The 23,903-nt window shown below is 35.2% G+C and overlaps 1 pseudogene; it reads left to right on the top strand.

The window, feature by feature from the left end:
* LOC111088077 overlaps window positions 1-22,670 on the top strand; it is a 91,801-nt pseudogene extending 69,131 nt beyond the window's left edge.
* The last annotated feature ends 1,233 nt before the right edge of the window (window positions 22,671-23,903 follow it).

Raw genomic sequence — 23,903 nt, 5'->3', positions numbered from 1 at the left:
AAAAAACCCGTATCATTCATAGATCCATGTGGTCTATTGATCAATGTGAAAAAACTAGTATCATACCGAGTTCATATGGTCCCTTGATCAATATGAAAAACCGTATCATGCAGGGATCCATATAGTCCCTTGAAATAGAAGTAGATCAAGATCAGTTTTTGACTTTACTTATCTTCAAGCATTCCAAGAACATTAACTTTTAAATTCATTGTTTGAGTAGGTCTCGCATAGCTCTAATCTGCCCTGATTTTATAGTGATAGACTAGAAGGAAGTCAGCTAGTCAACAGCACCCTCCGCCAACTCTTATCTGATCGAATAGTGGGAGTTGACCATCATTTATAACAAACCCATGGTCTCAAAGTGTAAAGTTCAATATACCATAGTTCAGTAAACCATAAACTTTTGAATTCAACATCCGGTGACGCTATCTACTAGGCCACATCGTGCCCGAACTGCTATTTTTAATAGGAAATGTTAAAAAATGAATCATAACTTGTTTTTTATACAACAAAGTGTTTGGTAAATAAACAAGATAGCTTCAGCAGTTAATGGCTTTTCATTATTAAGTAACTGATCTTACCAACAATCGAACACCTGTACACATTTTCATATTGGTCGGATACATAATCCAAACCAGACAGTTATTTGTTCAAAATGGTTTTTCGATCAAACAATCACCTTCAAGACACGATTGTTATATCTTTTGTTCTTCTACAAACAATCGTATTTCTCACCTCATCATCAGGAAAGAAAGCTAATAACTAGAATGTTCTTGGAAAGTGGACATTCCTTCGACAGGAGTAAATGGTAAATCTCCATTGTAATCATGTTTACCAGTTATGTGGTCGTTGTACCGGAAGTGTGACGTCACGCTTTTTTAAGCATGTGACATAATTTGTGAAATAGCATTGTGATGTGCAAGTGATGGGAAACAAAAGGAAAGGGGAGTTTTGAAATAAGAACGTCTTAAAGGAACGTGTGCTTGTGCAAGAAGGAATGCTTGGAACAAATGGGATATTTATCAACGAAAGCACTCAACGATACAGGAACTGGAAGAGTAAAATGTTAATAACAAATGTAAAAAATGAAATCCAATAATAATACATATATAGATATGCACAAAATAATATATATTTAACACAAATTATAATACAAAGATAAAAATTATCCTAATTAATTAATAAGAGTTAAAACATTATTAGTACAATAATAAAGAAATTCGTTTCGTTGCAGAATTGTCGAAGATTTTCCAGATATACTTTGAGTTAAAAAACGAAGATTATTAACACCAGATTCAGGGTTAATACTGCATGGGGTGACAGTGTTTAAAATACTTATCTAACAGGTCTCTTTTATTTCTCTGTCGGCTTTTGATTTAAATCTGGTTTAAATCTTAATGAGTACTATGTCACCGATGCACTGGTCAGGCTAGTTAAAGTGTAGGATCACAGGAAGGTATTTATTTTTAATAGAGGGCTTTTAGTTGTGGTTATTAAACTCTTCTCTAAGGTAGTACGGGTTTCTTCAACATATTGATGGTTGCGTTTGTTGTTGTTGTTGTTTTTTGCTCTGTATAGAATATGTCGTGTTTTGAGTTTTACAAGAAATTGTTTTTGTTATGCTGTAGTGTTTTGTTATGTTGGTCAGACAAAGGTACTGGTGTTTTTTTATAAATTTTCAAGTTTAACATTCAACCATGTTACAGGAGGAACAGCTGTTCTGTGGCGTGGTACATTTGACTTTAACTTGAACAAGGAAGGGTATCCCTAAGTCTTTCGTCTTTTGGAAGGAGACAACAGGAATTTCAAAGAAGATTTGACTTAGACACTGAGGTGTAGAAGATGGAAAAGTTTTTGTTGTTGTTTTTTAAGAATTCGTGAAGCATTTATGAGTTTTGGATAATGTGTAATAACTAGAGGGACTATGTTAGATTACTTAGGATCACACTGTTTGAGGTAACTACAGGGATTATGTTTTAGGATCACATTGTTTAAGGTAACTAGAGGGACTATGTTTTAGGATCAGACTGTTTGAAGTAGCTAGAGGGACTATGTTAGATTACTTAGGATCACATTGTTTAAGGTAACTAGAGGGACTATGTTTTAGGATCAGACTGTTTGAGGTAACTAGAGGGACTATGGTTTAGGATCAGACTGTTTGAGGGCAACAACACTTGAAATTTTGTCAACTTTTTCTATTTATTTTCCTAACTCAGAACCTTTATAATTTCATTCTTTCATGAATATTTGGTGCGTGCTTTGTAATCATTAGCGTTAGTGCAGATAGTGTTAATGTGAAGGGTTTGACTGTAATTAATGTTCCGTTTGATGTGGGTCGGATGACTGCCTTGCTAGTGGAGATACTATGGTCTGTCTGTGGTTTTTTGTACAAGAAAGTCATCTTTCAGTAATACACCGGCATCAAGAAAATGAATTTGTATCGAAGAATATTCAAGTGTGAATTCCATTGCTTTATGGAAAGAGTATGTATATGAAAAACGTTACCAAAGTATTTTTTACAGATGTATGGTTTGACAGAACGTTTCCCTAGGATTTGATATTTAATCCCATCCGTAAAAATGTTTGCAAAGTTGGGGGGCCATTTTAGTTGCCATTAACAATACCGATAACATGAATATAGTGTTCGTTCTTTAATTCAAAATTATTTAGAGTGGAACAAGTGTGGCTAAGTCAATTACTTTATTTAATTGAAATTTGTTGAAAACATTCAAGTCAGTCTGAAAACTTCTAGACTTTAGTGATGTGAAATATTAGTGTACAAGGATGAAACATGTGAAATATTAATGTACAAGGATGAAACATGTGAACTATTAATATACAAAGATGAAACATGTGAAACATTAGTGTACAAGGATGAAACATGTGAACTATTAATGTACAAAGATGAAACATGTGAAATATTAGCGTACAAAGAAGGCTGGTAGGAGGCAGTGAAACCGTTATTAACACTCCAGACCCCATTCTTGTAGCTTTTGTTGTTCCATAATAATTCTACAAATAGACACTTTCCAGACGTTATTATTCTGTATTTTGTTATTGCATGATATTTCTACGAACAACCATCTTCTAGATCTTATTGTTCTATTATTTCGTAGTCTTTCATAGTGTTTCTACTGTAGTAGATTTTGGTTACATTATAACTAGCATTTTCTATATGTTCGTCGTAGAGCTACAGTTTATAAGAAAGCAGATTCGTTTGACTTTATAACAAAGTTATAGAGGCCATTGAAGGCATATATGTTTGCTTGCTTGAAATTAAGCACAAAGCTACACAATGGGCTATCTGTGCTCTGCCCACCACGGGTATCGAAACCCGGTCTCTAGTGTTGTAAGTCCGCAGACATACCGCTGTACCACTGGGGGCGAAGGTATATAACGCTAAAATATCGAATTCTATTCCCTCGGAGGTCGCATTGCAGATAGCCCGTTATAACAGCTTTTCTGTTAAAGAAAACAAACGAACAAGACACTGAAAAGTGAAAATAAAGTATTTTTTGTATTATCTCAAGAATACTTTAGCCATTTCTATTCGATTCGTTTTCTTTGTTTCGCTATTGTTTAAAGCTTCCGGTCTGGGGGTCATTTCCCCTCGGTGGGCAGAATACAGACAGCCCAATGTGTAGCTTTGCACGAAGCAAACAATAACATAAAGTATCTGAATTTGTTAAAGAAGTCACTGAAAACAGAATACATTTTCGTTTATATTTCATGAAGGCTTTTAACGCTTATGTTCGTTTTATCTTTGCTTAGATTTCTTTATTTGTGTAAAGCATCAGAAAGCTTATACACCAGTGATAGTCTTGCAAACTGAACCCAGTGAAACACCGTTTTTTAAAACACGACAATTGTATGGATCTTGCAAACTAAACCCAGTGAAACACCGTTTTATAAAACACGACAATTGTATGGATCTTGCAAACTAAACCCAGTGAAACACCGTTTTTTAAAATACGACAATTGTATGGATCTTGCAAACTAAACCCAGTGAAACACCGACTATTATCCTTTCAATATTAAATCACTCTATACAATTGTCGTGTTTTATTAAACGGTGTTTCACTGGGTTTAGTTTGCAAGATCTATACAATTGTCGTGTTTTATAAAACGGTGTTTCACTGGGTTTAGTTTGCAAGATCCATACAATTGTCGTGTTTTAAAAGAGACTTCCTTTTTTCCTATCTTAAATCTTCTTTTTTTTTCGTTTAGTAGTTGCTAAAAATAACCTTAACAAACTTACATTAAGTTAAGGTTGTTAGCAAGGAGGAAAATATTGTAACTTAAGTAGAACAAACGGCTCCACTTCAGTAAATTGTTTAAGTACAAGACTATTTCTAGCTGTAGACTGCAGATTTTGTTACTTTCACCACTATTATGTTAAGCATGGGAACCCGAATTTCCAGCAAACAAATGCAATATTCTCTGTACATTTATCATTGTTCCTGAGCACTTGTGTTTTATGTTGTTTATTCTCTGTACATTTATCATTGTTCCTGAGCACTTGTGTTTTATGTTGTTTTTAATTTTTAAATGATTTTCCAGAAATGTCCTTTTGTCTTTTCTGTTTTTAGAAGATTAATTTCGTTGCTCAACTTGTCGTTTTTTTTATTATTTTTGATTATAATAACATTTTATAAGTAATGTAGTATTAGACGATTAATTTAGTTTTAAAACACTTTTTTTTTACCTATAATTCCACCTCATTATTCCATACTCCCCGCTAAAGATCTACCAAATTTCGTTACTTTCAAAGTTGTTTAAGGTGTGGTTCTATTTTAATGACTAAGTAACAAAAAAAGGCATTTTCCATAACCTCAACCTTTAGTAGGAATGCACGGGTAGTAAAATTTGGCCGAATACCGGGTCCGGAAACCCGGTCACTAAACTTCGGGCGGTGCCGAGTGTCAATCGAGACTGGGTTCTTTTCTCACTCCCCCAACCCCTCACAAAAAACAACAACAACAAACAACATACATAGAAATTAGAAACAAAAACAAAATTGGCGTTTATTGCATTTAACCACCCATTCTGATGAAAACATTCGCTATCTATAGAGTATAGAGCTGATATTTGCCATTTCTTGAGGAACACATAGACAAAATAAGCCCATTATTAGACATTATTTTTATATCTCTTGGACGATAACTAAACATCTTGGTACATAAACAACTCAGTAAACAACAGTATATCGTTCATCCTCCTTCGTAACCCACGCTACATTGTTGAGAAGAAACAGAAAACTCCTGTATTTATGTAAGCATTACATTGGGAGTTGTATACGCTGGTTGATTCTTGTTTCCGAAGCGTCACTATCAAGGTCACAACACTGATAATAAAGCGGAGAAATTAATAAATCTATTTTTATAGGCGTATTTTTAGTGACTTTTTATCGTTCTGTTGTTTACGGATTGTAATAATATCATTTTCAGGTACAAATACAATACAAACTGCAACCATTACTTCCTAAAATAGAAAAATGCCTTTTTTTTGTCAAATCTTTCCTCTTTATTTTTCTTGAAGAAAGTCCCCCAATGAATCAATCTTAAGTTCACGGACTTACAACGCTAAAATCCGGAGTTCGCTCCCCCGCAGTAATCAGAGGGCAAATAGCCCATTATGTAGAGTTGCGCTAAAAGAAAAAAAAACAAATAAACAAAATCGAAACAAAAATATCAGAACGTTTCTTCAAAAAGAAGAAAACTAACGAGAATAATTAATATAAAAGTAACTATTTTTCTTGAGGAATTATACAGCAACAATCCTGCATACAAATCATGTTTTAAACTTTGAGTCTAAGATATTAACCTGAACCCTCAAAGTTAAAAAAAAGGAATTATATTAATCGCTTAATTCTGCTTGAGCCTTTTTCCTGTCAGTCTTTTATAAATGAAATAATTAATCCGAATTATTCGTAAGGAAAACTGTTTATTGATATTCTTGAGAAACGACGGAAGTAAAATACAGCACTATAGTTTACTTTATGTTTTCAATTTAATTTATGATGCAATGTTCTATTTCAAACTATAAGTACTAGGCCATTCTATATTTTAAGCTCAATTTCAAACCGTAAGTATTAGACCTTTCTATAGTTTAATCTCCGTGTGGTAATTAAGCTCTCAGGAAGAGCCACTTGAGGAATCAACTTGGGAAATTAGAACGTCGTGGCTGATACGTCGCGATAAACGGATTATCAAGCGGGTGTCATCTAAAGCCGTTTCTTTCAGAAGGATAAAAAAACAACAACTTGTGTATACTATATTATAGTTTTTAAAAAATTCGTAGTTAACTATGAACAAAAGAAAATAAGAAAGTAACGATTTGTTTGTTTTTAATTTCGCGCAAACTTATTCGAGAGTTGTCTCTGCTAGCTGTCCCTAATATTGGACTGCTATGCTAGAAGGAAAGCGGATGGCCAATACGATTCACCACGAACTTTTGGGCTACTATTTTTAGGCCGAATAGTGGGATTTGATCGTCACATTTATAACGTACCCACAGACCTAAAGTGCGAAGCGCTATTTTTTGTTTTGGCGTTAATGGTGCACGAATTACTGAGCCTCAGTTCCACAGTTCGGCACAATAACAACTGGGCCGCACTTAGGCCCAAAAGAAACAACCACTGTTGTTCACATATCTGCAAAACGATGATGAATATGAACCCTAGGCAACCAGGTTGAGGGCTAATTTCTCGTTCTTAAGAAAATTGGAGAAATGTGTTAAAAAATCTTACAAACAGGGTAAATGGCAAATCAGGGAAGGGTCAAAAGTGTATGTGATAGCTTGTTGTAACTTTACCAGTTCTTTTCAAAAGTGATGAATATAGAAGATTTAGTACGTTATATTAAAACGAATTTTGAGTCTCATTACATCGTTGCGGTTCATGTCGTCAGTAAAGTCATGCTCTATTTGATGACCGTGCATCATGACAATAGCCCTGTAGTATTGTTTGCATTACAAAAGGCTGTTATGTCCAAAGCACACCACTCTTCCTTCCTGATTTCTAAAATCCACCTAGAACAAGAACGGCATTGCAACAGTTGATCTCACAGAATTCCATAGGTCCTGCATCTAACAACTTGATTGGTATGTATTCGTACGGAACAGCATAAATATCCATTTCAATTTCCAGCTGCTCGAAGTATGCGATGGTTGAACTAGAGGTATGGTTGGAAGATTTATCTTGGTTGTCCTCGTTTAAAGATGAAGATCACCTATGGTTATGTTGCGTACTGCTGCTTAGAGCACTTCAGTGGCTTTTTCCATTGAACTTTGCTTTCGTGAATTCTCACCTTTTGCAAGACACTACACTTTGTTTTCAACTTCTAGGGTATGATTTGTTGCAGGTCTCTTTCCGAATACTTCTGTTGTTCCAAGTAGATTCATATTCTTTTGTTTTCCAATGCCATTAAGTACAGGAGATGCCCCCGTCTTTGAAATTGTAAATCTCCGATCTGAGCACATCTTTACGATCTGAGTGAATGAATATTTTGCATCTGAGAGGATTGCTGGATATCCTTGCCAAAAGCGATAAATTTTCCATGACATCATACTACCCATGTAACGCCAAACAAAGTCAAATTGTACTTCTGATACACGCTGTTCCACCGCGACTTTATATTGGTTGCAATTGCAAAGTGAATTAATTACTGACTTGCACATATAAAATTGTTTAAATACAGTCTTGACCAAAATGTTTGCATACTGTTTTATATTGATGTTATTGCCTACATGCATGAACTAGATATTGGGTAGTAACAGGGAAGGTAGCGTATGATCATACAAATACGCACGAGTTGTTATTATGGTTTGTATAAGTTGTTTTAAGAATTTATTCGTCAAAACACACATAAACACCTGTTTTGTATAAAAGGGTGTGCCTTTGGTATAATCTTTTTCGAAACAGACCAATGCTTTGTTCAGACAACTTCTCTGTACTTGGTGTAGAATCATGCCTCGTCAAATGCTAGAAGTTATAAGGCGTCAAATTGTTCGACTGTCCAGAAATAGTATAAAGCAAATGAACATTTCCAGAATAGTAGGGTACCTCCAATGTACTGTATCCAGAATCCTGAAACGTTCATTGGTCTACAAGAAATGTTGCTCCAGGAAAAGTTACTGGTAGATACCGAAAATATACTGCACATCAAGGTCGGAAGAAGTCTTGCAACACCTTACAACAGGAATGGCATGAAAACATTCATTCCAGGATATCCAGAATAACAGTGAATAATAGACTGAACAAACAAAGATATTTTGCAAGAAGGGTTATTTACAAACGATATATACCAGAATTCACCACCGTCACGATGTTACTTGGACAAGACAGCATGTCAACTTACAGTTAGGACACTGACAACATGAGTCCTGTTTCCGGCTTGTTAAAACTGATGGTAGGATTTGCGTTAATTGTTTGCCTGGAGAACAGATGAGGGAAGACTGTCTTTCACCCACGGAACACATAGGCAGTGGTGCAGTATATGTTTGGGCAGCTCTTCATCATGGTAGAAAAACTCCTCTTCATATCCTCCAGGGAAACGTCAATGGCGCCTCCTACAAGCATCAAATGCATACAATATTTCTGCCTTATGCTAGAGCAAGGTTTAGCAATAACTTTGTGTTCCAGGATGACAATGCCACTGCTCACAGTGGGCGTATTGTACAAGATTATCTCGACCAGTAGAACATTACAAGATTACCATGGCCAGCAAAGTATCCAGATTATAATCCCATTGACAACTGTTGGGCAGAACGGAGCCGGAAAATTGCTAACCAATGACCTTAAAACCAGCTACTGTAGCTGAGTTGCAGCGCCTTCTAGTAACAAGTTGGGATGAACTCACGGTAGATTACATCAATAACCTTATCGACAGCATGCCAAGTCGCCCTGCAGAGGTTAGACTACAAGGAGGACCAACCAAGCACTGAATGTTTAATACGAACTGATACAAGGTTTAAAACGCTAGTTATAATAATGTGATGTTATATATTATCATTATATATCTTTTGGTAAGGTTTTGTTGTGATTTTTAGTTTAGTGATTATTGTGCTCATCAAGATAAAGGATTCTCTTGCTTAATATTTCTCTGCGTTTTAGTCCGGGATGCATGATCTGCCATTGCTAATTGCCTAAACAACGCCTTTATTTCCACAGTCTGTCATTGTTACCAAAACATCACTGTTAATTCCATGTCCTGTTATAGTTAGTTATAAAGACATTTTCGTCACTTCGTGCACTAGATCTCCATTGCACCATATTTTTAAAAAATCACTCGTTAATGATGATGACAAATTTTGGTTCAAAATTGATAGTTCCTAATTGAAAAAATAAGATAAAGTTCTCAGATTGTTGTGCACTGAAAGAACCAATTATTAAAATATAATCTCAATTTATAATAAAATAGCCACTACAAGATAAGCTCATTGGTATAATGCCAATCGTGCCCTCGATTTACTGTTACTCATTTCAGTCATGTGAGCTGAAATGCAAATACATGGTTCATAAAGCTATGTTATGTATACTGGTCTCACATTGTTTTATCTCACTTATCTTTCTGAAGAGAAAATACAAAACTGATAGAGTTGTTCAAGAACCATGTCTGGAACATACAAAAGACAGTTGAAATGTTTCACTCATGTGGCGAGCCATCAGATAAATGAAAATTTGTTAGTCATGACAGGCTGTTGCAAATGGCTACAAGTGTCTCAATGTGATGTTAGCAGAAGATGGACCCATTCTCAGATTAATGATACAGTTATACAAACACCTATCAAAGGTAGACCATCACTCACTACATAAACATATATTTACATGTGAATTCTGGCTGACCACATTCATAGGGTATATGTTCTGAGACTGAGTAAAATTTTCGCAGCCACAGATGGAGAGCGTGTCAGTATACAGAATTAGAAACACGTTTCACACGACTGACTTGTATGCCAAATGTCCAGTGAGGTGCATTATACTCATAGCAAGGCACAAAAACAGTCCGCCTGAAATGACATCAATCAAGAATACGTCCTGTGGACCAATGAAACGTGGAACAATAATTTTGTTTTTATAGATGAGTTGCGTGTTACTAAATAGTTAAAGAACGGGCATATACTCATTGTAAACGAATCTGGAATCGGGTCCAACCCCATTTTCATTACCTCTTTCAAAACCTAAAATAGCCAATAAACTAGCAATTAATCGTAGTCAATGTATCACAAGATACTTAACATACTGAAGTTTTAACTTTTAAGGACAAAGGCCGGAAGTGAAAATTCATGACACTAATATTACAAAAAAGTGGGATTCTTTAGGTTTAAACAAATTGGTGATAATAGCACTAAAATAAAATCTCCTTTTAAACAAAGCAGTCACCATTTTGAAAAATGGACTAGGGTAACAGAACTGTGATAAAATCAAAGAGCTATGGAAAGTTTGTAATAAGTTATCATGAATGTATGTATTTGTTGGTAAATTGTTGTTTTAGATCCGAGGCAGGAGCACTGAGTAAGATTTATATCATTTTCCATCTTAATTCGAACTTCAAGCAAGATAACTTGGTCTACCCTCTTGTCTTCAAATTGAGAACCTGTGTATGTATTATATAGATTTCGTAAACCTATAGATAATTTATATTGTTTGACAAAAAATGAACAAACATGGTAGCCGATTATAGGTGTCAACAACATGTCAGACACTTATAATTAGGGATGCACGGGTAATCGGCCAGATATTGGACTTCCCGGTAATACTCGGCTCCAGCCGAGCGTCAAAGTTAAAAACAGCCGAATCCGGGTAATTGAAAATGGCATCTAAGCCTTAATCTTTGTGGCAACTTACGCGGTACTGAAAGTTACAGTCAATAATTGGTTTAGTTAAAAAAACAAAACAAAAAAAAAAACGTGTTCTGACCAACAAAGACTAACCACCCGCTGAAATTCGGGGATTCAGAGAACAATAGAGGATAATAACAGGTATGGCTTGAGAAGTGGATTTCTGGGGAAGGTGGGTTTTTGAGAACAATATGGGTTAGGGTTTGAGAAGTTGGGGTTAGGCATTGAAAGTTGAAAGTAAAACTTGAATGTTCTGTTGGTGATTATTCGAGGTTGTTTACAGCAACCTTTTGAAGGAATGTTCAATGTTTCGGCGGTTGACAGAGTGTCGACACTATATGGGTGAGGTTGTTTACAGCAACCTTTTGAAGGAATGTTCAATGTTTCGGCGGTTGACAGAGTGTTGACACTATATGGGTGAGGTTGTTTACAGCAACCTTTTGAAGGAATGTTCAATGTTTCGGCGGTTGACAGAGTGTTGACACTATATGGGTGAGGTTGTTTACAGTAATCTTATGAAGGAATGTTCATTGTTCTGGCGCTTGACAGAGTGATGACACAAAAATGGGTGAGGTTGTTTACAGTCACTCTATGAATAAATGTCCACTGTTGACCCCCACCAGGTTCTAAAAACAACATTCGACCTGTATTTGTATCTAAAGACCTGCGATCTATAAGATATTGAATAAAAAGATCATATTACTTCTTTAGTGGAAGGTATTAAATATTTTACACACTCCTTCCTTCTCTACTCTTAATTATTGAATAATGCGACTCGACAAGAAATATCATAAACACTGCTTAAATTTTAATTCAACGGCTAAAGACTGTAAATATTACACTAAGAACGAATTGTGTAATATTTTACCTGAATATTCAAATTCTCATCAGAAGAAAACACAAACATCGAAGTGTTGCAAAATGACAGAAACTAGCAAGTTTTTGGCATTACACTCATAAACAAGACTATAATATACAGTGATATGCAACCATATTGAAAAAGAGAGCAGCAAATGGAACAGTCCTGAACGCACAACATTCTAGTCCAACAGGATATACTTAATTCTCTACAGACATGGATAGTTCTTCAGCAACAGAAGTGAAGGATTGAAAAATTATCTTGATAATTCGCGTGTTTGTTTCAAAGTTTTTGGCATCCACACTAAAAAGTTTAAACAACTTTAAGGATACTCAACAGAAGAAACGAGAGCTGAAATTGATGAAGTTATTTCTTTTTATGATAACACAGTGAAGATTGTACTACGTGAACGGCTTGGCCGATCTGAACTTTAAAAACAGGGCCCAGGTGGCACTGTAGCATATAAGACTATTCATTCGTAACATATAATCAAGAATTTGGGTTTCGATACCCGTAGTGGGCAGAGCAAAGATAGCCCATTGTGTACTTTTGTGCTTAACTTCAAAAACACCAACAACATAATCAAGATTTGAATTTTAAACTTATATGACAGTACTTGTAACATAAATGAACCCTTTAGTGGCAAGTTAAACCTAATATCATTAATGACACTGATGTTGAAGCATAATTTTGGTGTAACGCAAAGCAGGTACAGGATACGAGCTATTTTACAGAATGGGCAACAACTATTGATTACTTTTAGAGAGGGTATTAAACACTAACCCGTATAGCTTTCAAATATTTCACAAGTCCAGCATTATATTATACTGAGACTATTTTAGACTTAGCCAGCTATTTCTTTCCAAGGAAGAACTCTGCTAGATCACCTTGTAAAGAGCATTGACAAAGTCGCATCATTAGTGACAATTGTATAGACCAGTTCGTAAAGCTACGAGGGGTGTCCGAAAAGTTTGTGGCTCGACCTATAAAGAAGAAACACTGGTTAAACCTTGATCTATTTTTCAACATAATATCCTCCTGAGTCTATACACTTGCACCAGTGGTGCTCTAAGGACTTTAAGTCCTTCTGAAAGAACTCCTCTTCTTGGTCTTCAATCCATGACTGGACGGTATGTATGAGGTCATCATCATTGGCTTTCAACAACTCGGATCCGTTTCTGCTCAGATGATAAAATTTTTGGAACTCATCTGGCACTAATCTCGCTCATGTCCAAACTTTCACTCAGAATACTTACTACAGTACTTTTACCTATTCCCGCTTCCTCTGCTAACTTTCTAATAAAATTTCTTCTATCAGATATAATCAAATCATAACTTTATCTATAATTTCTGTCGTGGTCGATGTCGAGGGCCGACCTTACCTCTGATCATCCACATGGTTGTCTACCGCGTTTAAACTCAACACACCACTTTTTAACTGTTAAATATGCCGGAACACCCTCTCTTGATATTGCTTCCATATCCTGGTGGACTTCTTGTAGTGTCATTTTCTTTTTAACATTTTAAATATTAAACATTTTCTTTTTAACATTTTAAATATGCCGGAACTCCCTCTCTTGATATTGCTTCCATGTCCTGGTGGACTTCTTGTAGTGTCATTTTCTTTTTAACAAAATATTTGATCACAACACGAAGTTCGATCTTCTTCATGACGTTCAACATTACTCACTTTTTTATTTCAAATCTTCGCAACACAAAATAAGCTTGTTAAGTTATATGTTACGTGTTATTTACTCATAAAAAAGGTTCAAATTTAATATTTATCAGAAAAAATCAGACATTTCAGTTTTTCTTTAGGTCGGGCCACAACTTGTCGGAGAACCCTCATACAATGACAAACGTCCCTTTAGTGTTTAAGCACGGGACTCTGCCGCTACATGTTTAGGAACAAATCAAACCAGACGTTAGACACATATATATATATCAGCAATATAACAGGAAATGGATGAAGAGATTGTCCATCAGGCATTAAGAGATGCATATGATAATAGTACTAGGCCAGATTAAGGCGGGGGCTGATGGAGCTGCAGCTCCAGGCCTACTGAAAAAATAGGCCCACCACGCTAAAAAAATGAAAATACATACATTAGAAAGTATATGCATTCCCGCATCAACAATGGGTGTTCAGCGTTTTGAAAAAAAAAAATCTGTAAACACATGTGGCCTTAACCATCTGTGATAGGCCTATATTTATTACAGAAAAAAACGTTACTGAGACATATACACAATTTCAGATGATCCCTTAAATAGAACTGCATGTGACACGAAAATAACGGAATCTGTCTAGGATGCGAGAGCTACGTCACGTCTTTGTACTTGTGTGTGTCAGAAGTGGATACAGGAGTGGTGTTCCAAGGGATCTAACCCCGCCTTTTTCGATGCGAAGTGCCCTGAATATGCAACATATTCTAAAATCTGAGAAAATAATCATTATAAAAATTTAAAAACAACTCGTTATATAAATGTTATTTTCCCTTTCCGAGCCCCCAAGTGGCACAGCAGTATGTCTGCGGACTTACAGTGCCATAAACCGGGCTTCGATACTGTGGTTAGCAGAGCATATATAGCCCTTTGTGTAGCTTTGTGATAATAACAAACAACATCAATTTTAATAGGATAATAAAGAGTCATAGTAGTCAGTAGTTCTGTTTTAGAGGACCATCGCTTGTTCTGCCCTGGGACCCTGAATTTCTGTCGGTGAGCCTGTCTATAGCCTTTAAAAAAAGCGACTTTGCGACCTATCATATGGAGATTTTGTTATTTTGGAACTTGACAGTGTTAGTACCATGTGGGTGAAATTATTTAATCATCTTACGCAGGAATATCTTCTGTTGACCATAAGCAGTTTACTGACAGTGAATGAAAAAATCTTATTTAATCTGAAGAGATTCCTTTGTGACAAGTTAATACTTCTATACAATGTATTCTCTTCATTTTGTGCTTCGCTAACTTCACAGTATAATCTGATTAAGGTGCCTATTCTTGTTCTGCTACTATATTTTGTGTTTTCTTTTCTTGTTTTATCGATCGCTATGTGTATGTGTGGTAATTTACTAGCAATTTCGTAGTTAATGCTATTCAAAGGCCATATAGAAGATGGAACAAAAGAAAAAATAAAATATGTGTAATGCAAATCATGTGTCACATGAAAATGACTGGTCGCGTTGTTTTTGTTTGTCCTGTTTAGCTATTGATAAATTAGCACGAAACATGTTGCTTTGGCTTTTAATTACATACATACCAATATGGTGGTCACACTTGTATAACAGACGAAGATAGGCGGATTATTTCTTCGTGACATTATACATAAGTAACTCATTAGTAGGAAGTCATCTCGTAATGAGGTAATTTCGATGCTAAAGATTCCTGAGAAACTGAATAAGTAAACACTATAAGTTACAAGTTGAAGAAGTAAATCGTTTTGATTTGCTACACTCTGAATAATTCAGTTTTCTGTTTTTATGTGGCGCTCTTACATTTTCTAATTCCTGCCATAAACATGTACCCTAGTGCATTTTTGTAGTATTTGTCCTCTTTAATGTCCTCAAAGATCCCCGATGACTCAGCGGTAAGATCGAGGGCTTATAATGTGTTGAATTCGGGGTTCTATCCCTGCAGAATTAAACACCATTGTGATAAAATAAACAAACAAAAATGGCTTCAAAATTTAGACTACGTTGTATTTAAACTCTTCCTACGAGAACTACCACAACAGAGAAGCTATATTAAAATTCAAATAATTGTAATTATTTGAAGCAAATCAAGTCCTGTTGAAAACTCTTTAAGGAATAATGATTTTTTTAACCCTACCTGTAACATAACTGTAAAAAACACCTAATATTTATTATTTAGAAGTATTTATTTGATTTTTGAGTATCAAGGCATGATATTCACAGTTTTGGCGCACTCACAAGGGAAGAAGTTTACTGCATGTTTAGAAATTCTTTTACTTACTGTCCAACATCATGTAACATAGACCGACGAAGAGAGAGTAATGGATATTTTATCGGGCGTGGAGTAATTCTCAAAGCCAAATAACTCCTCAGTACCAACCAAACTGTGATATTTCTTTATCCAACTTCCTTCTCAAAATACTGTTGCCCACATTGCAGTTTTCCCTACGTTTGACATATTTTCCATTTTGTCTTGGTATTTTCAACTCGAACAGCTGTGAAAATAGCACAGAAAATGAAAACACCAATGACTATATGATGCAATTGTTGTTGTTTGAAGTTAAGCACAAAGTTACACGATGGGCTATTTGTGCTCTGCCCACCACGGATATCGAAATCCGGTTTCTTGCGTTGTAAGTCAATGAAATTAAACAACTTACTTAGATGTAGTTCAAACGGATATATACATTGTATGTTAATTTCCCACTACATACATTATGATACAGAACACTATGGATAAATGTTTTCCCAAACGAATTAGATAAAATTCAGTTTGCCCCTGAAGAAGAAAGGACCACCTTTCGAAAGCTCTCGGGTTATAGGGTTTTTATTCATTTCTGTCAAGACTTCTTGAACCTACGTGTTTTTCTAACATCATGAATGGATAAAATCAATATATTTTATCGTCAAAGCTATGAAGAAACGGAAAACTTTTTCACATTTAATGAGAAATTTCCAGACATGTACAGTTTTTGTTTAGATTATGTCAAGTGCATATAATCTTAAATGCTAAATATCCCATGAAAAACATATTTCTCCGTCATAAATATCATTCATAGCAGTAACAAGAAATGTCTAGCACTGAGATATTTCTTGAAGAAAGGAATAAGTAACGTAGTTACTTTCTGGTTGATTCACTTCTGTGTTAGATACACACGTGCTTGTTTCTCCTTAATCTTTGTTCCGTTTCAGGTGTTCAGTACATCTCCGACTCACAAACGCGCTTCAGAATATTACTGTATACCTTTGGGTATAATTAACTTTATGCTTGATGGACTTATGCTGTTCTTCTGTTAAAGAAAATATACTTGATGCAGCTTAGATATCAAAGGCTCCTTTTTTTCATTCATTTTACCTAGTCCTAAGGAATCGATTTCACAGTAAAAAGATTAAATACATTTTATCTTTCTTTTCTTTCTTTTTTTTTCTATATCATCGACAGTCTAAGCTTTTGTATGTGATAGTATTTTTCTGGCATTAAATTGATAGGAAATTTTGACACTTATTTTGTGTTACTTTAGCGTAACATTAGATTTTGTTACAAGTGTGATTAGATTCATTTTCGTGTTCTACACGTTCGTAATGGAGTAGAACATGTACTTGCAAGTTTATCGATCAAAATGTAGTGTTTACCAAGCGATATTCTAATCGCACGGTACAGTTCTATTGCAGCCTTTATTATACTGCCGTGTCCACTCTTGGATACAGGTAGTTGAGGTTTGCATAAGCGGATTTTCATCTTGTAAGCTGATGGCATTTAGTAGATTGTGTTTCTTGTTTAATGCACGAGTTTACTGTACGTAAATGGCTTTATCCGTTGCCCTTCTGAAAATAGAAAATATAATTGACTTTACTTTTGTATTTAATTTTTCTGTTGTACTACAGGGAACCAGCACCTTAGATTTAAAAGCTAATGTGCTCCGTCTGTGAATCCTAGGAGTCATGACTCCCGATTCGTTACCATAAAAATACGCTCTACCCTATGGATCTGAAGGTGTGCTATAAGAATAATGGTGATATCGCACCTTTTGATCGAACATGAGGAGCCCAGTACCTGACGATGGGTACTGTTGACTAGTTGCCTTTTCTATAGTTTATCAGGGACGGCTATGCGCAGATAATTATGGGTAACTTTTCGCGAAATTCTGAAGCAAACAAACAAATTTTTATTTGTTTACTTCGTGGATAGGTGATATCTTTATTTAAAAAGATAAATAGTTTGTTGTTAATTACAAAGCTACAAAAAAAAGGGTTATCTGTGCCCACCGTGGGTATCAAAATCCGATGTTTAGCGTTACAATCCCCCAGATTTACCGCTGAGCCACCGGGAATCGAACACTAAAACACGAAAGATGGCATACGAATTTTCGAAAAGAGCCTTGACAAAACTGGCACTTACATATATGTGCATAAAAGATTTAAACGCAAATGTTTCGACGCTTGCATTAAAAAAGCATGGGTACGTATACATCAGTAAAAAAAAAATTATTTCATCTTTAATTAGTTTTAAGGCCATGTAGAAAAAAAGAAAATAATTAATTTTGTTTATAACATTTTAGAGTAAAAATAAAATTACATTTGTTTTCATAGCTTTTAACATATGTCAGATGTCATGTGCATTTCTGTTCAAAGTGGTACAAACAATTGAGGGTTTATAAGACTAAAAGTTAGGATTCGATTACTGAAGCGGACACAGCCTACACGGTCAAATGAATAGCTCTGTGCATGACCAGAAGAAAGAAATCATCATAATGTAGCCATGGTAGCAATACAAATTCCTATGAAAAAACAAGTTTCCCCTTCCCTTAAAACAAACAACAACAACAAACAAACAATTGTTCAGGAACAATTGAGGATTTTTTTATTAAGTCTTGTAATATTTTTTATGTATGCTACTTTTTTATTTTCAGCCGGTTACGAAGAGGTGGCCACAATTGCCAGACCACCAGTAGATATGCTTCCGAAAACACCAACCACAAACAAGACAGGTTATATTATTTCGGCTTTTCGAGTGTTTCCGGGTGAAGATCGTGAAAAACTCGAACGTAGCTGGTTGATGTGGACAGGTGCGAGACTAATCTATAAGCGTTTACCTCGACGATTAGGTCTGCGTCGGATTACTTTCCACAAAAAAATGTGTCCTGAACGAGGGATTACCTATGTGCTTCTTTGTGAATGTGCTACTCTCATGGAACGCGTAACCGAAGCTTGTGTATTCGTGGACCAATTAAGAGCAAGATGCTGTGGATACACCGCTCTCTACCGTGTAGTAGAAATTTTCTGATGACTTTTATATCTAGTCAAGGGAGCAAAAGCTGTGATTGATTAAGTGCCATTTGCTTGGGTGAATAACTTGAAGAAGTATCCTCGAAGTAGTTTTTGATTAGAAGTTATGGAATTTGATTTAAACAAAGTGTACAAGTAATTGATAAAACAACTGCTAACATACACATACACTCTTTGAGTGTGTATGTGAATGCATTGCTTGTTGGAGCGTAGCTTATCGTTGTAATTTTAATGAAATTTTTCTTAATGAGTAGGTCATTGAACTCCTTATTGGATTGCTCAGAAAAGGTTATTAATCACTTGGTGACAATTTGGTTTTTTATTTGTTTTTAAGCACAAAGCAACACATTGAACCATTTGTGCTGTGCCTACCACGGGTATCGAAACACGATTTTTAGCGTCATAAGCCTTCAGACGTGCCACTGAGCCACTGAGAGGGGGTCAGTTTGGTGGCTACTGGACGTAAATGAGCAACTTTATAACGGTATCTTCAACAAGTAAAATGTCATTAACGCTTGCACTTCAATATAAAATACGCAGTTAATGTGAGTCAGTATAAATAAATCATCTAACGTAAGGGGAAGGAAATTTCATTCTTAATGAGTAGCCCAATTTCTAAAGTGTGTGAGTCTTTTAAACCAAATCCTAACACAAATAATTTCCTGTTATAAAAACTTATGTTGAATGATCATTCAAGTGATAAACACATACATTAGTTTTCGACTATCATAATGAATTCCTTATTTATTATTGGCCGTATTATGATTATTGTAATGCAATGTATTTATTATATAGCCATGTCCTCCAGATGGGTCCCCTGGTGGCTCAGCGATAAGTCTGAGGGCTTATAACGCTAAAGGTCTTGTTTCGATACCCGCGATGGGCAGAGCACGGATAGTTCATTGAGCATCTTTATGTTTAACAACAAACGATCAATCAATCTTCCATGTGGATAATTTTAATTAATCCAATTAACCAGTTTTATAGAGGTAAGATAATTACGAGAAATAATATAATCCTCCTTATTTAAGTATCATTAAAACTTCTTTATAAGGTATTCGACTTGCTATTGTGGAAGACTTTAGTTAACCGAAGGGAACCTTTAGTTTGGAAGAAAATTATCAAATACAATATTTGTTTCCTACTTATATCTTATACTGGTTTGAAAACTAACGTTTTCTCGAATAATTCTATTCATCTAACGTCATGAAAATAAAATACGAATGTTATTGAATAATATTATCATATTTTGAATTATCTAAATATTAACAATGAAAAATGATAATTACAAGTGACTGATTCCATGAAAATATCGATTAACTGTTTGATGTTGCAACTCCTTCCTCAGAATTGCCAAAGGAGAACCATAATTTGTAAACAAGCCAAACTCTCGACAGAAGTAAAACGCGGATAAATGATAATAAAGAATAAGTTGGCACGTATAAATTAAAACATTTTTCAGTTCATTTTGTGCCACCATTCGAGCAGTCGCCCGTCATCAGGCAGCACTTAGAAATACAAACACAAGAAAATAATGAACATAAGTTCGTAAAATAATAAAATAATAGTCCGGTATGTTGAAATAATAATCCAGGGAAATAATTATGGGACGGAAGAGATTTTCGCTTAGATAAGGTTAAAGAGGGAGGTTTAACCAGGAGTAAGAGGTAAGGTAAACGCGTCTAAAGCAAAGGTTTAAAGGAATGAAATTAGAAAAAGAGTTGGTGAAGTTTTATAAATATTTGACAGTAAATCTTTCGTTTGTACTATAAGGAGACTTGGTGTTGAATTGGAAGATAAGACAGTATTCAAGATTTTCTCGTGTTAACCTTCTGAGTGGTGTATTTCTCATGACTGAGACTACCATGTCGGAGGTACCATAGTGGTCAGGAGAATTGTAGTGTCTAGCTACTGTGATGTCAGTGGAGCTTTATCTTACAGATCTAATGTGTTCACGAAAACGATCACCCAGTCTGCGGACCGTTTCTACAACATATAGTCTGTGATACCTGCTACACTGGATGTAGTAAATGACGGATTCTGACGTACACTTGTAATGTCCTTTAATGTGAAAAGTGTAACTAAGGCCAGTTATTGTGGTGTTGTTTGAAAGGTATGGAAAGGTATAACAACTTTTTGGTACAATGATGAATTCCAACAACGGGGGTATTCTTGTTCTATAGCTTCTATAGTATTATAGGTTTGAATTACGTCTTTAAGAAACTAGGGGAGGTATAATAAATATTTTCGGCAGTGGTGGGGTCATTCATCAGTAATTTAGTTATTTTTTATATGACATTAGCTGATAATCTATTGAGAAGACGGCATGTTAAAAGCAAGTGGGTTCTATCGTGTTGACTTTTGTCCTTAGGTTGGGTGGCATTGCCACTGGATACGGTGTGTACATGGTTGTGGGCTTTTTAGATGACATCGGCCGGGTAGCTACGTTGTTGCAAAACTCCTACTATCTCAGTGGTCTTGGAGAGAATGTCTTGATTCTCAGAACATAAGCGTCTCATTCTTGTGAACTGCCCTTTAGAAATGACAGCATTGGTTTCGTAGGGATGGAAAGAGTCTAGATAAGCGTGAATATCAGTGTCTTTGCAGTGTATGGTGGTGTTAAGAAAATAAGATTAAAACTGGTTGTTGATGTCCAGAAATGAAGCACTGGTATCGGAGATTTGGTAAATGTACTTAAGGGCTGGGTGGAGCTGTTGGAAAAAAGTCAATGAACTTCTGTACTTAGGTTTTGGGCATTAGGTGTGAGTTTAGTGCATTTGACAAGTTCTTGGATGGTTTCTTGAATGTGTTTCTGATATTCAGAGATTGGATATTTGTCGAATGCCTTGTAGAATTTGGGATTGTTCAGTTGTCTGAGGGCGTCTTCTATGTAAAGATCTAGTTGCCACACGACCACAGTTGCGCCCCTGTCGGCTGGTTTAATCACTATGTCACTGTGCCATTCTTGAGTGAAGATAAGGCATTTCTTCTTTATTCATACTGGGTCGTGAAGTGTTTTCTTTAGATTTAGTGCATAGATTTCAGTTCGACAAAGATATCAAAGGTATCAAGTGTCTGTAGTTCTCATTCTGGAAGTGTCCATTCGTGCTGTCTTGGCTCCAGTGACTTGAAAAAACATGCATTTAGTCAGATGTGGTATCATCAACTGTATTGGTGTTTATAAAGAGGAGGTCAGTGGTAACTGTTTGATTTAATGTTTCGTTCCCGGTGTCGGTGGGTGTTGTATCAATAGTAGTTTTAGTAAATAAATACGATTTCAGCTGATATAAAAAGAATGTATTCATCAGTTTGAGTACGAGAAGGCACACAATTTAGTCCTTTAGAAAGCAGACTTCTATCGGTATCAAAAAAGAATACGGTATCAGGAACAGTTAAGAAACGTTTAGTGAGGTCCTACTGTGAGGTTCTGGTCATGATAATACCAAGTTTTTGCAACTTGGTAAGTTTTGGGTTGTTCAATGTTTCGTGGTAAACACTGTTGAGCTGATGAATGTGTTGTCGAATTCTGGTAGCCAGTGAAGTTTCACAAATCAGGTATAGATTATTTCGGGAATTTTCCATTACACTTGATTTGTTGTCTCGTACCTTACTTATTTTTGTCACGATGTTCCACGTTGGTCGTGTGTAATTAGAACTTTTGTATTATCTTTACATTAACGATTATTTCTAAGCCTAATTCCATTGTAACACGACCTTTACTGCCTGACGAAAGTCGTCTGCTCGAAACGTCCCACAAAATAAACATGAAAAAGTTTCCATTTAGACATATCAATTTATTCTATATTATTGTTTATTCAAGTTTTTATTCTCGCTTCTTGCGAACAAAATTAATTCAAGAATTCTCGTCTGAAGTGTGCTTCTTGTCTTCGTCATTGGTATTGTAAAATGTGGTTTGATTCTCTGTCGATTTGATATATTTGAAATGTACAGAAAGTTTCCTATAAAAATTTTGAAGAAACTTGAACCTCGAAAGTAATTCAATCCTATATAGTGTTGTAAGATTATTTCAAATTATATTCTAGTAATGATTCTACCATTATTGAAATGTTATTTACTACCATCGCACAAGATAAATAACAAATCAAAGCTGTGACGATTTTAAATAGTCCTAAACTCTGTAGCTAATAAGTTGACGAAATACTTAAGCATAATTTTGCTATTAAAAATATCTTTAGATAATTTCTAAAAGTTTGGCACAACTACATTTCACACTAAAAAACAACAGAATACTACCTGTAATATATATATATTTTTTGTACCTCTGATAAGTTTAAACTATTTTCGAACAAAAATATTACGTAGAAAGGTTGCTACTTTTTATGTAAAATTATGTATTCTATCTACCCCATTTAATTGTAAGTTTAGTCAGTGTGTTTGAATTGGAGGGAAAAAGGGGAGAACGGCGTTTCAGTTGTTATAATATATATAACTTTGTTCCTCTTGTTAACAACATATGCGCATGGGCGAACGTTTCGAGAGTGAAACCACCGACTTCTTACCCTCAATGTAGGTACATGTGTGTGCAACTACGGTGGTACTGATTGTACCTGTGCCAAATATTATCTCCATCGTTTTAGTAAAGCTGGCTTTTAGTTTCTTTTCAATGTTCGTTTTATGCACAGTTGTTAATAAATCATAATTTTGATATAATTAAAGATTGACCAATGGGGTAATTAAATTCACGGTATATTTATATAGATGTGAGAGTACCAGTTTAGTGTACAATAAATTCACAGTATATTTATATACACATGAGAGTACCAGTATAGTGTGCAATTAAATTCACAGTATATTTATATACACATGAGAGTATCAGTATAGTGTACATTTAAGTTCACAGTATATTTATATACACATGAAAGTACCAGTATAGTGTACAATTAAATTCACAGTATATTTATATACACATGAGAGTACCAGTATAGTGTGCAATTAAATTCACAGTATATTTATATACACATGAGAGTACCAGTATAGTGTACAATTAAACTCACAGTATATTTATATACACATGAGAGTACCAGTATAGTGTGCAATTAAATTCACAGTATATTTATATACACATGAGAGTATAAGTATAGTGTACATTTAAGTTCACAGTATATTTATATACACATGAAGTACCAGTATAGTGTACATTAAATTCACAGTATATTTACTATACACTATGAGAGTACCAGTATAGACTGCTGTACCGTACAACG

This window comes from Limulus polyphemus, unplaced genomic scaffold, assembly GCF_000517525.1.
Source record: "Limulus polyphemus unplaced genomic scaffold, Limulus_polyphemus-2.1.2 Scaffold3085, whole genome shotgun sequence".
In the NCBI taxonomy this organism is placed as follows: domain Eukaryota; kingdom Metazoa; phylum Arthropoda; class Merostomata; order Xiphosura; family Limulidae; genus Limulus; species Limulus polyphemus.
The sequence above is the reverse complement of the archived record's forward strand: the minus strand, read 5'-3'. Positions and strand labels throughout refer to the sequence as shown.